Below are 18,692 nucleotides of genomic sequence, written 5' to 3' on the forward strand. Positions count from 1 at the left end.
TTCTGAAGTAAGGGTAGGGGTGCTTTCATTCTATTTGATATTTATTTTTTGGATTCTTAGATTTTAGTATTGTTATTTTTCGACCGGAACATATTCATACCATACACCCATCCCCACCAACAAACTCAACCAAAACTTCCATATAGAACACCACACATAAACACAAGAACACAGACATCATACAAACACAAATACTACTACCAAAATGCTCCAAATAACAACATATCAGCAACCGACAACCCACTACCACATGACAACACTAAAAGATACAACCTCCCACAACAATACGAAAATAGTTACTACCAAACACGTCACCCAACTCAGCCAAGAACCCACTATCTCTTACCCCACCCCACCCACACAAACCACCAAAAATCCCCCTACTTATCAACACCCCCGTAACAACCCAATGGAACTAAACAATCCCTATAGATACGAACCAATGCAAAACAATCTTTATAACACCAACCCCCAGTACCCCATAGTACAAAACCGACCCCAAAAATACCCCCAACACAAACACAACCAATCCGAATACCCCAGGTACCAGCATAACCCATACATCCCCACAAAACTATACAACCAACCTCCCAACCGAATCAACGAAACTAACGACCCTCACACTCATTTTTTAGGAATCCTTCACAAAATGACAACACCAGACTAGACAACAAAAAACCCAAAGTCATCAACCTATCTACAGAGACGCTTACAAAGGACGAAATTGAAGTACTAAAACTAGGCATCAAATTCTGCCCAATTCCCAGAAGTAACATAGCAGAGTTAAAGAAAGACCTCAAAGAATTTGAACGCAAATTTAGACTCATAGATATAATTAACGACAGTGATCACACAACATACGACTCTCTAGTGAGGAACAAATCAACATACTTTCCCAACAAACATAACAACACAAAAGAGCTAAATACCTTCTTTGACACACTCTGGAGCCTCAACCCCCAACAAAAAGAAAACCCCACCAGTAATCTAACACGAAAACATCATCAAGCACTGAAAAAATCCAACAAAATAACAACTTAGTTATAAAGGAAGCAGACAAAGGTATTGCAGTAGTTATAATGAATAAGAAATTCTACCAAAAAAACATTTAGAATCATTAGGGAACTAAAATTATTACAAACCAATTAGCTCAAACATAGACGACACAACCATATCTAAAATAACAAAACTCTGCACAACATACAACAGTACATTAACTAAAAAAGAAAAAAAATACTTCCTTATAAACTTCACAACAAAAACAAACATCTTCTATGGGCTACCCAAAATACACAAATCTAACCAAGTAAGACAAACCATCAACATACAAAAGTAAGAATACATAAGCACCCAAAACCCCAACGACCTCACATTCAGACCCATAGTAGCAGGACCTTCATGCCCAACAAGCAGACTTAGCAACCTAATAGATATACTATTACAGCCCTTCACCAATCTAATCAGAATTTTTGTAAGAGATAACACACACTTCGTTAGCTGCCAACCACAAACAGTAGACGATGGGACTATACTAGCCCCATTCGATGTTAGCAGCCTATATAGCAATATCCCACACACTCTAGGAAAAGAAGCTATCGCATATTGGATTGACAAACATACACAGACTTTACACCCCAGATTCAATAAACAATTCGTGATTGATAGCATCGACATAGTCCTCATTAAAAACTTCTTCCAATTCAATAAAGACGACTACATCCAAATACTAGGCACAGCAATGGGTACCAAAATAGCACCGACATATGCCACCCTTACACTCGCCTTCCTAGAAGAGACCCTTTATGAAAGGATAGAGCAAAAGTACGGGCACAATATAAAAACACTCTTCATAAAATCTTGGAAAAGATACCTAGACGACTGCTTTATCCTCTGGAGAACCTCATGGGGGGATATAAAAGAACTCCACACTTTGCTACACAATCTACACCCAAAAATAAACTTCACACTAGAACAAAGCCCCACAGAACTACCTTTCCTATACATACTAGTAACAATAAAAAACAACAACATAATCACAGACATCAACCACAAACCCACAGACACTCAACAATACTTCCACTTCAAAAGCCACCATCCTAAAAACTGTCTAAAATCAATACCCTACTCTCTAGCACGTAGAGTCAGCACCATAGTAACAGACAGAAACCTCCGTTAAACTAGACTGAATGAACTACAAATAACACTGCGGAAAAGAGGATACCCACTACCACTAATACAGAAAGGTATTGAACTGGCTGAAAAAATTCCAATAGACAAACTAAGAACCCCAACAGAACACAACAAAGAACAAATTCTAGCGTACGTCTCTACACACAACACAAACAGCCCTTAACTATTCACACAGATAACAAAAACCCTTATCCTCCTCAATCAGAACGACAAACTAAACAACATACATAAAACAACAAAAATAATAAAAAGCAAACGCCCACCCCAAAACTTAAAACACATCCTAACTTCCTCAAAACTCGTCTCACATACTACAAAAGGAGTTACAAAATGCAACAAACCGCGATGTGGAGTATGTGACATAATAATAGAAGGTAACACATACACATTCAAAAACCCAGCACAAATATTCAAAATAAAAAAAGGATCTAAATTGCACCTCCAGAAATGTAGCATATGCACAAAGATGCACAACATGAAACAAACTATACATAGGCGCCACAAAAATTTCAGCAATAGAGTGGCCTTAGATAAGAGCAACATCAAAATTGCAGAATACAGACACCTCTATGTTTCAAACCACGTACACACATGCAGTGGAGACAGCTTCAAAATAATGCCAATCTTCCAAATAGACTATTATTTTTATTTACTTACACAGGAAAAAAACTTCATCACCAAATTCACTCCTGAACTGAACAGAACCTAATACCATCACACAAAAACATGAAATGCAAGGTACACGCGCATGCACACCAATACACATACACATATACACACCCACACATAAATCAGAACCGACACATTAAAACACACACACGTGCGCGAATACAACCACACACAGACATAACCTCCCTATCTCTAATACAACACACTGAACAATACAAACCCTACTTAACCTCGACACCAACAACACTAGGAGACACCTAGAACAATAGTATAATATCTGTTCCAACACCTCGCTCCCTCCTCAGTCAGGGAAGAAAACCCCTCATGACTGAAACGACTATCTTCCCTTCTATCATCCCCCTCCCATACCTACACTCACTCGAATGCCCCCCTCTGGGGAACAAAATCTTCCCCACACTAGGAACCGATCCTGGGTCTGGCCATACCCACATGGGGAGACAAATAAAGAGAAACATTAAAAAATCCCCTATTTTAAATACACCCCTCTTTCTAAACATTCATAATATAAGACTAAAACGAAAAATCACAATACTAAAATCCAAGAATCATAAAAAATAAATATCAAAATAGAATGAAAGCAGCCTTCCCTTACTTCAGAAGAGACAGTCCCCCCTTCACACACATACACATTAGTAACGACGTCGGTCCACAGCCGCCTTCCTAAGGAAGCAAATAACCCCAAAATACTATAAAACAATATACACATTCCAAAACCAATAAAAGCAAACACACACACAGACACACACACACACGCCCTACCCCACCCTAAAGGAAAAGAAAAACACATTAGCAGAAAGAAATAGCGACTGACTACAGCGAGGTCAAAATCTCCCTGGACAAACCAAATATAAAAGCAATAAAACTTCAGTATACCAATGTATAATAAACACTTACAAGCCTCAACCCCTTGGGAAAACTTCAAACTAACTACAAAAATCGCCATTTTTACACATTTGAAAATAATTTCTGACGAGGACGCATCACAGCCCGTCTGAAACGATCGTAAACGATTTCAATTACTTAAAAACATTATTACAATGATCCAAACATAATTCTCAATGTAAAACCAAGACACGGAATAATAAAATAATGTTAAAAAATACACATTGTTGGTGACTACTCCCTTATTTAAATATATATATATATATACATTTCTGTATATTTATGCATGCAAACATATATATATATATATATACATATATATATATATATATATATATATATATATATATATAAAGCTGGACGTATGTGTGGGTGTGTGTGTTTGGGTCACGAATACGCATATATATGGTTTACTATTACAGAACACCTATCGCATATAATAATAGAATATGTATCGAGACACAGGGATGGGTATGTTTGATCTGGTAGAACGGCGGTTCATTAAAATTGTGGGGACTGCGGTCGCGCCTCGTCCACAAAGTATGGTAATAAAAAATTTTAAATTTTAAAAATATAAACGTTTACAAGGTTTTTGATATAGATGTACACAATAATACTTAGATAAGTATATTGTGACTTTAATAGGGGTGGTATAATAAAAGTGTGGGGTCTGCGTTCGCACCTGGCCTCCATAAAATTAGAAATGGGCACAGACTTTAATAAATACTTTTCATATCTGTCTTTGTAAGTATACTTAGTAATTATCTTTCAGTTGTAAGAAATATGGTATAATAAAATTACGGGGTGTTCGTTCGCACGTGACCTCCATAGAATGGAAATATGTCACAAAGTTTAACAAGGTATTTTTTTTATATATAGATCCACAGAATATTGTGATAAGTGTGAACAGGTATGATATAATACATTATGAGGGTTATCTATTTTATTTGTACTTTCATCATATTTTGCTTTGGTTTTGATAACCCAAATTCGAAGCTATCTCTTTACAACCCTTCCTTTTTATAAGCTATCATACTTTCATAAATCAGAGTCCATTTTCTGTAGGCTGTTTTTGAGTCCAGTCAATGATGGGTACTTTTGCTAGTATATATATATATATATATATATATATATATATATATATATATATATATATATATATATATATATATGGCGGACATGTGGAAGCCTGCCTTTGGAACTCCTTTTCCCAAAATACCATGTTTATCATGTAAAAATCTACATGATCATTTTTCAATTTGATTTTAACATCAAATGGAAAAATCCTAAGAAATTCGTGGCGACAGGATATTTTTATGGACACAAACGTCGTAAAATTGTCTTCCCACGAACGAAACAGCTGTAATGAAAACAATCCAGCAGAAAATAAACATAAGAAAAAGTAAGTATTTCAATTTCAACAAAATGTTTCACTATATATATATATATATATATATATATATATATATACATATATATGCATGCATATATACACCTATAAATTTGTCGTATTTAATTGTTTAATACTTTTCTTTTATTTACTTCCTTATTAGTTATCTCGGTTATCTTATATGATGACCATCTTATGTTTACTATTACGTGTAATTTTATTCATACAGATATTCTCCATGCTTTATAATTGCGTAATATTTGCGTAAAAAGCTTATCGTTTACAGGAAAGTAATCCATACTTATCTGTGTATGCATATATTTTGTGTTTAAAAGATTTTGCCTATCAAACCCCTACAACAGTTTTTAATCTACTTACATGAATCTAGATATATAACGTGTTTGAACCATGGCGGAAATTTATATTTGGCTTTTAGCCCGAGAGAATTGGTACAAACGTGAAAGTTTTTTTTTTTTTTAATTCAATTTGCCATTACAAGGTTGAACAACGGATTTTCCAATATACATGCATAAGCTGTTAGTATATGTTTAAATTTTTAGCAAATGTGTGTTCGTAGCTTACTCATTAATGGAATATAACAAAATAAACTGTAAGCTAAACGTTTCGGCTTCAATTCTCATTGCTTACGCACTAGCAATTTTTAAAACTTTTTACATCATTACTACATATTAAAATATAATCTATATAGCTATAAAATTGAAACTATCTCTGTGTGTATATATCTGTGTGTGTACATTTCCATACCAAACTACTCTGTCAATTTTAAGTCTACAGACTCGTTGGCATAAAAGAATTAAGAGAGTGGAAAATCTTTTTAAGCGGACAGACATTTGGCTGTCACCGGTACAAATTCAACGATTTAGCCTTTGAAAACTCTACCAAACTCATCCCCAATTTGGGTCTAAACATTTTAAACTTTTGTTCTATGTTACTTGGACATGAATAAAACATTTTAAAAATGTATTTAATCCCAAAACAATAAATGTTAAAGGATAAGAATTCGAGTAAATGTTTTTAAAAATTACCTGTCAGCCAATTTTTGGTCTTACCATGTAAAATTTAAGATAAAGTGTATTCAGACATAGGGCAAGCTTTTAAATCAGTTTCGGACCGATAATTTGGCTATCTAAGTTAAAAAGATATGATCTTTGCGGTCTCTCGCAAACTATTCCGCAATTTTTGGGTCCTTTTTTTTTTTTTACACAGTGATCACCACTTATCAAGGCCCGGAAGCCACTCAGGGATAAGGGTTATTGCAAGTAAATTACGTTAGTGAGGAGATTTGATGAAGTGTTTAATTAGGGGGGCGGTTCATTAGGAATTTGTAAACATTAGACTTGAAGACATCCAAGTTGTAGTCCAGAGGGAAGCAGGCAGACGGAACAGAGTTCCACAGGCGTGCAGTTCTAAGAAAGAAGCTTTGTTCATGAAATCCGCGTTTTGATTTAGGCACAGATATAGAGTGGGGGAAATTTTTCACAGTGGATTCAGCTAGACGGGTGTTTTTCGTGAAAGATTGGCGAGGGGAGACCAGGGATTGGAGTTCAGACGAGCACCTGCCATGAAAATAACGATAAAACAAGGATAGGCTCGCAACGTCTCTTCTGTGGGAGAGGGGGTGCAGGGTAGAGAAAAGGGCATCCCCCACTAAACCACGAAGTCTATTTTGTACTCTGTCAAGGCATGATAGGCTGTTTTTGGCAGCTCCTGCCCAGATATGGCAACAGTATTCCATCCTTGGCCGTACTTGACTTTTATATAGATAGAGAATTACATCAGTAGTGAGATATCTTCTGGAGCGGTAGAAGGATCCCACCATCTTTCCAGCGACCTTGGCAACAGACTTGATGTACGTGTTCCGTTTCAGATCAGGAGTAAAGGTCAAACCCAGAAGCTTGTCAAAACACGGGGCCTAAACCCCAGACGAGAGCCATCCATCACAATTGATGCCAGCTGGGGATCAGAGCGTTGATGATGTAAGGATAGGAGTTTGGTTTTGGATGCATTAAAGGTAACTAGCCACATCTTCCGCCACAGAACCACGCTCTCGAGATCAGAGGAGAGAGAATCCGAGAGAACTTCGTCATTTACAGCCTTTGATGTGTTGCCGTAGATGGTCGTGTCATCAGCATAGATGTCAACGAATGATTTAAGTATGTGTTTAGGGAGGTCATTGATATAGATCAGGAAGAGAGTTGGGCCCAGAATTGACCCCTGAGGGACTCCAGCATTTATATTGCAGGCCTCCGATTTTTGTCCATCTACCACTACTCTTATGAGCCTATCGGAGAGAAATGATTTAATGATTGAGAAAACATTTCCAGTTATACCGTAGCTGGAAATCTTGTGAAGTAGACCCTTATGCCATACTTTGTCAAAGGCCTTTAATATGTCAAGAGCAATTGCCCTAGAAAGGAAGCCTTTGTCAAGAGATTCACTAATCCTGTGGGATATAACCGTCAGCACATCTGCGGTTGATCTTGCAGAGCGGAATCCATATTGTGTGTCACTAAGAAGGTTATTCCTGCTTAGGTGGTTGACTATTTCTCTATTTAATATTGATTCCAGCAACTTACTCATAACACAGAGAAGACTTATTGGTCTGTACTGAGAGGGAGATGACTTATTACCTAAATTCTTAAATACAGGGCAAACTGATGAGGTATTCCAGGGGGTCGGAAAGCACTTCTCCTAAAGGCAGCGCTTAAATAGTCTTGTAAGTATGGGAGCAAGTTCTGGTTGAAGCTTTTTTAACACTATAATTGGGATGCCATCAGGGCCAGTTGCTTTACTGGAATCTAGGTTTTTTTATTAGCTTGGCGACCTCATGCACGGATATTTGTATGTTACATAGCTTGTTCTGTGTTATAGGAGGAAATATGGGGAGTTGATGGCTTTCGTCGCATAGGGTAGAATAAGCTGCAAAGTTCTTTGCAAATAGTTTGGCCTTGTCTGACGCTGACGAGATAACCTCTGGTCCATTGATAATGGTTGGGATAGAACGCACACTTCTGTTCAGGATCCTATTTGTTATTTGCCAAAACTGGTGGGAACCAACCCGCTGATCAGCTACCTTGGATTTAACAGACTGGGCATATAGCTCTCTTGCATTTTTTATTACTCTTTTACAGTGGTTGCTGGCAGTCCTGAAAGCAGCATTAGTCTCAATGCATCTCTTACGTTGTTAGCTATGGAAAAAGTGATTTCTGTGCGCGATAGCAGCAGCACATTCTGGGGAGAACCATGGCTTGCTGTTAGGTTTTTGTTGGAATTTTTTAGATGGTATGAATTGGTCTATGCCTACAATTAACCATTCGGTCAGATCTGATACTATAGAGGACACTTCCTTTTTAAACATGGAGTGCAGAGGTAAATCAGATATGAATGTACGGAAGCTATCCCAATCAGCCATAGAGTATCGGTATACAGTACGGTGGAGGGGTACGTCTGATGGCTTCTTACATTTCGTTTTTATCTTAACTGATACGCCGGAGTGGTCGGAGGATCCTAGAGGAGAATGAACGGTACATGAACATAGCTCAGGGGAAGTTGAGAGAAAAAGGTCTAAGAGGCTTGCATATTGATTGGGTGTATCGGGCACACGGGTGGGTTCGCGAACAATCTGAGTGAGGTCATAATCACTGGCAAAATCATGACAAAACCTCCCCTCATCATCTGTCTTATTTGAATGGGTCAGCCATTCCACGTTATGGACGTTGAAGTAACCACAGATGTGGATGTTAGCTGAGGGATGTGAAGACAGTATGTGGTCTATTTTCTCAGATATGTTCTTAAAGATAGTAACTCCGCTGTTGTGGGGCCTATAGAGGGCAAATATAAATGCAGAGGTGTTAGCAAGTGCAACCCTGAAGCATATATAGGGTAAATTAGGATCTTATCTAAGGATATCCCTGCCACATGGGAAGCCATCCTTAATGTAGGCACATATTCCATGCCCATGGCGATCTTGGGAGTCAGATTTAGCTGTTAAATTGGAGTATCCATTAATTATGAACTCATCTAGGGAAGTGGTCGATCCTATTCCAGTTTCACATAGAAATAATATGTCCGGTTTCGTCTCCTGTAATTGGGTTTCAACCTCTTGAAGGTTGGAACGTAGACCCCTGATATTGGAGAAGGAGACATGGTAGTAGGGCTCACCGCTGGAAGATGGGGTTCTAGGTTTAATCGAGTTTTTATTCTGGAGATATTTCATGTTGAGGTTTGGGGATTTGTGGAATAGGTCGGCATACTTGGTGCGAGCAGTACAGAGAGGGAAAGTAAGAGAAAAAAAGACAGGATTTATTTTGTAGCACACGAAAAGGTAAAGCCGTAACAATTACCCACTAGTATGGCATCGAGAGGCCCCACCAGAGACTTCTGCATGGTCCAGATCCACTCACCAAATGGCAATACAGCAGTCCCAGTACTTTGCGCCTGCTGATAGGACAGCCTCCCTAGTGGTTAATCCAAGGTTCGGGTCCCTGATTATCAGGCGGATAATGTCAGCCCAGACAAAACGTTTACCTCCAGCACCCTTACTAGTGACATGGCAACAAGGACAAACATTTAACATTTTACATAACAGATAACACCAAACTTTTTAATCAGTTGTTAGGCGTTTATTTGCCTACCGAGTAGTCAAAGTTGAAAGAGTTGCCTTTTGCAGATTCTAGTAAACTCTACTAAATTTTGCGTCTAAACACTGTAAACTATAGGTGTAGGTTACCCGGACATGAGTAATTTTATATATATATATATATATATATATATATATATATATATATATATATATATATATATATATATATATATATATATGTATATATATATATATATATATATATATATATATATATATATATATATATAAAGTTGTGAAAACAACTTGGAGGCCAAGCAAAGCTTGGCTGAACTGGCTGTACAATAATAAATACGAAATCTGCAATGATAGAAATGGCATGTTTAATGGCATATATACATACACAAATACACACACACATATATATACACACACACATATATATATATATATATATATATATATATATATATATATATATATGTATATATATATGAGCTTCGGATCAAAAAGATAATACTTGAAGAGAGAATTACTGAAAGGTAAATATAAAAGAAAAAAATATAATATATGTAGATGATAAATTAAATAATTAGTTAAATAATCTAGATGGTAAATAGATAATTAGTTTGTAAAAAGTAAATAATAGACAGAAGAGCAAGTCAGAGGAGACCAATTCTGATAAAGACGTAACTAAAACATAAGAAATCAAAACCAATCAATTTAGCCAATAAGAAACTATGAGGCGAGAACTCTGAGTGATTGGCAGATTATAAAGATAAACATATTACTGAAAGTTATGGGTTGTAAATGTGTGGTAGATAGGGCTACGGGGTCATATATGAGTGTATAGTATTCACGTTAAGGGACTGATAGTTAGGGGGGTTCGGGGAAATTAGGAGGGGTGTTGAAGGTATGTGGGTGTAGGTAAATTTTTGGTGTGAGAAGGAGGCGGTGTAGTGAAGAGAAAGTGGAAGCCGATCTATAGAGAAGTGATGTGTAAAATGCGGTGTGTTTATTAAAGCCAGTGCTTGTGTGGTATTATGAGGGGGGAAGGAGGGTTAAGATGTGATTACCGATTTGGATTTAGGTTTAAAATAATGAAAAGGGGAGTGAGTTAGGCAAAAAAAGATACATGAGTGAGTTAGGCAAAGAGAGATACAGTTAAAACGTGGTGGGGATAAATAGGTGGGGGTTCTGTGATGGGGTTCGTTTAGAATGTATGGGGGTATATACAGTTCCGGTTGTTAGTAGGGGGTGTGTAATTAAGGATCAAGTGTGTTGTGTGTTTCCTATAATTGGGCAATTACCTTGTTGGTATGCAAACGGTATAGTATTTTATTTTAGGGGTGGGTTTAAGAAATTGTTTGAAGGGTGAGAAGTTACTTAAGAGATCGGATTTATAATGTTTGCAATTAAGTGAGGTTTCGTTTTTTTTATTTAAAAGTGTGTCTCTATCTCTAAAATTAGAAATCAGTAATTTTTCAGTTAAGCATAAGTAACATGGGGGGTTTGATGATTAACAGGTACTAGATCTGTTCAGAATTTCCAAGCTGATAATTGGGGGGGAGGTTGTTAAGGGTAAGTAGTAAATAGTAGTGTGTTATTATTCAATCCCTCCCTCCGCCTACCACTCTCACTATCACTTTAAACCCTGTATGCGACCTGTTTTCCTCCTCCGACCACACCACGCCGGTCAATGCCATGATGATCTGTTAAATTAACTGCTAACTGCTACTTAAAATTAAGCTGTTATGAACTACAACAGCGTCTATAAACATAAACACATAATTAATATTTGATAATTCGCCCCCCTAATTCTATACACTCCTACTTTAAATTCCAACGTACTCTCCATTCCACTCCCCCTTCTTGTCTAACTCCCCTTCATCTGCTACAATTTTTTCCATTCTTATTCGGAATTACAACTCAGTCCATCTACGAATTCTGACTGAGCTGGCCGGATATTTCCTCATCTTCTAAGGATATCTTCCTAGCGGACACAATATGTAAATTCATTCTGGACTCACAGCAATTAATTTCCTATATACTGCTCTGGTTACACATTGAGCACTCTAGTCCGGTTTTTCACCACTGATGATATATATATATATATATATATATATATATATATATATATATATATATATATATATATATATATATATATACTAGTAACCCGGTGGAAAGATGTTATTGATCCAGAACAGATTTGTTAAAAACTTCCACTAAAAACAGATTAAACACTAATTATCTCGCGTATGATTATAGACTTGCAGAAATCTCTATTGTAATAATTTTTGATGAAAATAAGTCACGTGCCCATGAATGTAAAGTTATATTGAACGACACGTCAGCTATATTCTAACAAATGTCACTACAGCAAAAATTCGAATAATCACTAATAAAGGAGTATAATGAATCTTAGTAGCAGTTGTAAATACAGTAACCCTTGAAAACTCTTCCAAACTCCTTCAACAATTTTGGGGCTAACGTAAGCGGAGATTAATAACTTCCACTGTGCCCCAGATCCACACTGCTTGAATGCAGAAACTGGTTACTGGAATTGACGTCATGGATAGTCCATAGTCAGAATCCTTAAAACGGGCCCTTTCTTTAGTATCCATCTTGATAGACCATCCGGATTGCCAATTTGTTTCGATGAGAGGAACTTCAATTTGAAGTCATTACATACTAAGATCTCGGTAGTTTATTTGCAATATACGTCAGTAAGCCCTTTTCCGGATCCGAAACTTATCAGTAACGGCTTATGCTTGGGTTATGACGTAATAGTTCCGACATATAGTTCCGTTACAGCGAATATGATACTTAGAGATCTATTTTCGATTTGTGAGCAGGTTCCCACGGCTAGCAGCAGAGTTCTCAATGCATGGGCGATCGTTTTTATTATTTTGGTACTGTCGGGCATTATATGTACTATAAAAACGTCAATACTATATGAGTTTGTGTCGCTTGCTACTGTTATTTACAGCTTTTAATCATCGTGCGTAAAAAACTCTTTCGATGTTTGACTATCTTTGATATCTTGAAACGCCGTTTAACATTCAGGCGTCAACTTCCATGCCCTTTTCTCTTTTTATAGTTAATTTAGTGGTATGCGCAACTCATACTGTAAAACAAGTAAAAAGGTTAAAACTACAAAAACCTTTTTAACGGAAGTTCTTTTTTCTTTGGTTTTCTAAAGAAAAAAATGATTTGCCATTTGACTCTTCCTTCTTTTCATTCCTGTTATTCTTTTTCTGTGTTCGTTTCTTTTTACGAATCACTTCGATAAAATATATTTTGTTTTTTCCTCTCATTTTGTTTCAAATTGCCTGTTTTGCTTATGAATTTCTGCGCATGAATTCTTTTCGAATTACCATCAATTGTTATTTCGGATTCAAATTCTTTCGTCGCGAGGTTTTATGTTGAAGAACGAGAAGGCTTGGAAACAGTGAAATAAAATAGATAAAAACAGAAAATATAGAAACGTATATTGGTTTAGTGGGAGTTAGCTTAACTGGAAGGAAAATATTAAGGTTACGACCCATTTCCACTGAATCTCGTGTCCAGACCGCTCGGTAGGATAAACTGGTAATTGGAAGGGACCTCAGGAATAGCCCACTGTCAGAACCATGTAATGGTGCCACCTCAACATTAAGACAGAAAGTTCCAGCTGATAAAAATCACTAACTCTCTAGGCCCAAAATGTAATTTCTTTCTCCCTGGATGTTCATGCTTCGATACAAGTAAGATTAAATTTAAGAAATTTTAACATCGTATGATATTCATACGTAATCTAAGCCGTAGTAGTATTATACCTATAAGAACCAGTAGTAGTAGTAACATTTTATTATGATTATTTGTAGTAGTAGTAGTAGTAGTAGTAGTAGCAGGAGTATTAGTAGTAGTATTAACACGCAAATAAGAATAAGTATAAGATAACGGAGATTTTAGGGAGAGGAGTGGAATAATCAGAAATTATAAAACACGTATATTTTTTTTGTTATTTTAATAGTACGAAAACATCCTTGCTGACCGTGGTCATGTTTATTTTTATTATAAAAATAGACTACAGTGTTTTTTTTCAATAGTATGACTGTCTTTAGTATCATAACACTTTATAAAATGTTTTATGATTTATATTTTTATAAAAAGTAGAATAACATGTTTTAATGTATTATTAAAATATATTTTTCAAAAATATAACACACTTGCGCAATTCATGTAATACCTTCGAAAGCTATGTAAAATATAGAAAAAGTATTGTTTTAACTTCTGCGTCTACAGAACAATTCCTACAGGTCACCTCTAATGTTTTCAGATTCGCCTTCGGAAATTACCTGCAGGAGATGTTCTGGCTTCGCAGAGTTTTTCAAAGTAAAATAATGCGACAATTTTTAAAATGTTTTTTTTTCTTTTTAAAACACAAAAAGAAGCAATAAATACAAAACAAAGATACGCATATTTATATTAGTAAAAACATATTCAAAACAAACAGAATTCTATTTTTCAGAAAACAAATCAACAGTAAAACGCTAGCATAAAGCAAAATCTAATCAACTACTATTCGTGTTTGGTAGAATATATTTACAAAACGAACAATTATTTTAGTCTCATGCCAATGTGATAATTCATTTTAAAGAAAGTCTTATTTACTAAGCTAAATCGTTTAACGTACAAGCAAGGTTTTCACTTGACCCTGGTATCGGCGGAGAAAGATTTACACATATTCCGAATCGCCATCTTGGTATCCTACTAATCCTAAAGGATAAACAGTAATACTAAACGAAAAATATAGAGAAGACGTAGAAAAAACAAACAAAAAAACAAAGAACTAAATCACTTCCATACACCCACATATTTTTTCATCCGGTTGTCTGTGTATCCTTTACTTCTTGCCTTTGTTTTATCTCGTTCTCTGTCGCTGTTCCAATGCTGGTTGAACACAACGTAACCTAAACTATAGAATGACTTTACACGTTAGAATTAGCATAGAACCCAAGTTACAGTGACGAGAATAACTTAAGACTGTCTCAGAATTTTTGTAGTGGCCTTGAGCCTAATTTTGTTTTTGTTGTTCTTCTATTTTATCTCTTGTATATTCCAGAAAAATATCTTATATATATATAAATATATATATATATATATATATATATATATGTGTGTATATATATACATATATACACCCACACACACACATACACACACACACATATATATATATATATATATATATATATATATATATATATATATATATAGTGATGTATACAATTTAAAATGCAGAGATAAGTGCATCTGTCTGTCTGTGTATGAATATTAAACCGCTGAACTATTGGTCACATAACACTAAACTTAAAATGATATAGTAATCATACGCCAGAGGTGTTGTATTAAGAGTAAATCTTTGTTTGGATATATAAATAACACATACCGAAGTCGACAATTCTAATGAAAAATGTTAATTTTAACATGCGGTATTTGTATTATTTTGTGCATGAGTTAATTTATCGTAACACAATTTGTGTAATTTTATAACACCTTATCTAAGTTATTTTTTAGCTCAAACGAGAGCGACCGCAGCTGTAGGGTTAAATGTTTTAATAACTACCGCCTCAATGATATTGAGATGATAGTTCGACCTAGCACTGTATAAAACAGAAAACCACCCATCGGAATATTGATCGGCACACCTATTTATACTCAACAGGTGATTGCCAATGGCGGACTCATGAGCTTGGGAGTGCGCGGATAGGATCGGGCGTTGTTATACTTAACAAAACGGATTATATCTCCAAAATGTTACAAATCTTGGACGATAAAAGTAAATTTCTCCGTTTGGGTGATTTAAGCCATGATGATACTTTTCGTATGGAAATAAAAATCCAGAAAAGATTTCTTCAACTTCATAAAGGCGGATTTATTTCTAAGGAGATTTATGATAGAATCCGACCCATCGGTTCTCAAAGGCCTAGAATGTACGGTTTACCCAAGGTCCATAAACCCAACATTCCTTTGCGACCCATTTCATCTATGTTGGGTGCTGCACAACACGAACTTGGTAAATGGCTGGTTGATCTTCTTAAACCTGTGTTTTCTTTTTATTCGGTCCATTGTATCTCTGATTCTTTTCAATTCGTATCTCAGATACAAAAATTACCTTTATCTAAAAATACCGAGTTCTTGGCTTCCTTTGACATTAATAGTCTTTTTACTAATATACCTTTGGATGAAACCATTGGTATTTGTGCTGACTATCTATACCGTGGCCCCTTAAAATCTCCACAATTTCCTGAACGAATTTTCGTTGAACTAATGGAACTTGCTACTAAATCAGTCTCCTTTAGTTTCAACAACATTATGTACCGTCAAATTGATGGGATAGCTATGGGTAGCCCTCTTGGTCCTTCGTTAGCCAACATTTTCGTTGGATTTTTGGAAAACGAATTATTTTCCAAAATTACTAAGCCAGCATTCTACACACGCTACGTTGATGATACTTTTGCATGCTTTCCCTCTCGGAGCGAAGCTGAACAGTTTCTTCGTCTTCTTTGCAACCTGCATCCATCTTTACAATTTACTATGGAGGTTGAAGACTGTAGCTCTCTCCCATTCCTCGACGTTCGTGTTTCTAAAGTTGGTACTACGTTTGAGACCTCTGTTTATAGAAAACCTACATTTACAGGGATCTATCTTAATTGGTTTTCTTTTGCCCCTCAGTCTAGAAAAATAAACCTCATTAGCGCTCTTACGCATCGTGCACTTATGATGTGTTCACCAAACCGTCTTGATACGGAACTTGGTGAAATCACAAATATTTTTCTTAATAATGGATATCCCATTAATATAATAAAATCTACTATTGAACGTAAAATTACTACATTTAATAGTGGTAAACATATTGGTCCATCACGTTGTCCCATTTATCTAAAATTACCATGGTTGGGTCCTGATGGCCTTCATATTGTTAAAAGGATTTCTTCTGCTACTCAACGTTGTTTTCCAGCTACTATGCTTAGAGTAGTTTACACAACTCGAACCTTTTTCTCTTCTTTTCGTAAAGATGTTTTGCCAACATTCAAAAGAACTCTGTTGTTTATAAATTCGTTTGTCAGTGTGGAGCTGACTACGTTGGCAAACCATCCCAAAGATTAGAAATGAGAATATCCCAACATATCCCTCGGGATATTCGACTACACCAGGTTTCGAGAACATCCGGGCACTCCCAAGTTCATGAGTCCGCCATTGGCAATCACCTGTTGAGTATAAATAGGTGTGCCGATCAATATTCCGATGGGTGGTTTTCTGTTTTATACAGTGCTAGGTAAAACTATCATCTCAATATCATTGAGGCGTTAGTTATTAACAACTCTCGACCTAGCCTGTGTAGACAAAAGATTCTGAAACATCAGTTGGAGATATTCATTGATTTAAAACCACCTGAACAGTGAGAATTTTTTTTCTCCACTGTTCTTCCAACTAAAACCAAAATTCCCCTCTTCCCTCATTCGTTTTCTTAATTTTTAATTTATCATTCTGACGTTTCCTCGTAGAGGGTCAGACGATAAGGCCTTAAGGAAATTTTAATTTCACCTGCCCATTTCTTGTTTTTTGGTATTTAAATTAAATTATGTTTCCTCTGAAATTTCTCCTTCCATTTTGCTGTACCAAAAATTAACTATATATATATATATATATATATATATATATATATATATATATATATATATATATATATATATATATATATATACATATATATATATATATATATATATATATATATATATATATATAGTAGGACAACAAGAGTATGAAATGAAGACACAAAACTATATATTGGTAGCTATAGAATGGATCATTTATTGAATAATAGAATGCAGGCAAAATTTGGGGGATAGAAGAGCATCTTTATGCCAGGACATTTCGAAGCCTAATGTTTCTCGTCAGAAGAGTAGAGAAGGTGCTAGGTAGCATTGGGAAGATGCGGCATCTAGCGTAAGGTTCATTAGGGACGAAAGAGATTAAGAGGAATTATAGAATGTTGGAGGAAGCTTTATTGAATTCTAAATAAATAAGGAGAAGTTTATTATAGATAATATGATATATAAGATTATATATGGTCTTTAACATTGTATTGAGATTCAGGGGTATATGTATTATGGCTAATTAGGGTGTGTATTGGTGTGCGTGGTAATTTATTTTAACGATTTGTGGGGTGTCTATTTTCTATTGAGTAGGAAATTTTGATTTTGATTCGACCCACCTAAACGGCAAATGGCGGCTATAAATTCGCTTCTAATTGGGGGGGGGTTAAAACTGAAAGGTAATATGCGGCAATATATATATATATATATATATATATATAAGTTTCTATTGTTATGATATAGGGAGTATGATCATAAGGGGCAGTCGAAGATTAGGGTGGCAGTAACTATGGGTGCGTTTAACGTGATGTAAAAGGTTAAGTATACCTATTGATGTCGAAGTGGGGGAGTAAGAAAACCATTACTACTTATGAGAGTGGAAAATATATCAAATTATAGTAGGGTAATTATAATAGTACGACAGATAATATAATTATAATAATAGTAGTAATAATAAAGCTTAAAATAAAATAAAAGTATAATTGAAGATAAAACTAAAGATGAAGTAAAGAAAAACTTAAAGAAAAGCATTAAAATAAAGATTAAAAGATAATATTACCAATAGTCGTCGTAGAAGTAAATTCAGAATTAATGTTAATAGTGATAATGGGGGCAGTTATGGTAGCAATGATGGGGATAATAACGGGGATAATAATAATAACAATAATAATAATAATAATAATGATAATAATAATAATAAACATCAATAATAATAAACGTAGTAAAAACGTTAAAAACATATCAGTAATAATAATAATAATAAAAGCAGTAGTAACAGTACTTCTAA

This window comes from Euprymna scolopes, chromosome 5 (assembly GCF_053919585.1).
Source record: "Euprymna scolopes isolate OS-2025 chromosome 5, ASM5391958v1, whole genome shotgun sequence".
NCBI classification, from domain to species: Eukaryota; Metazoa; Mollusca; class Cephalopoda; order Sepiida; family Sepiolidae; genus Euprymna; species Euprymna scolopes.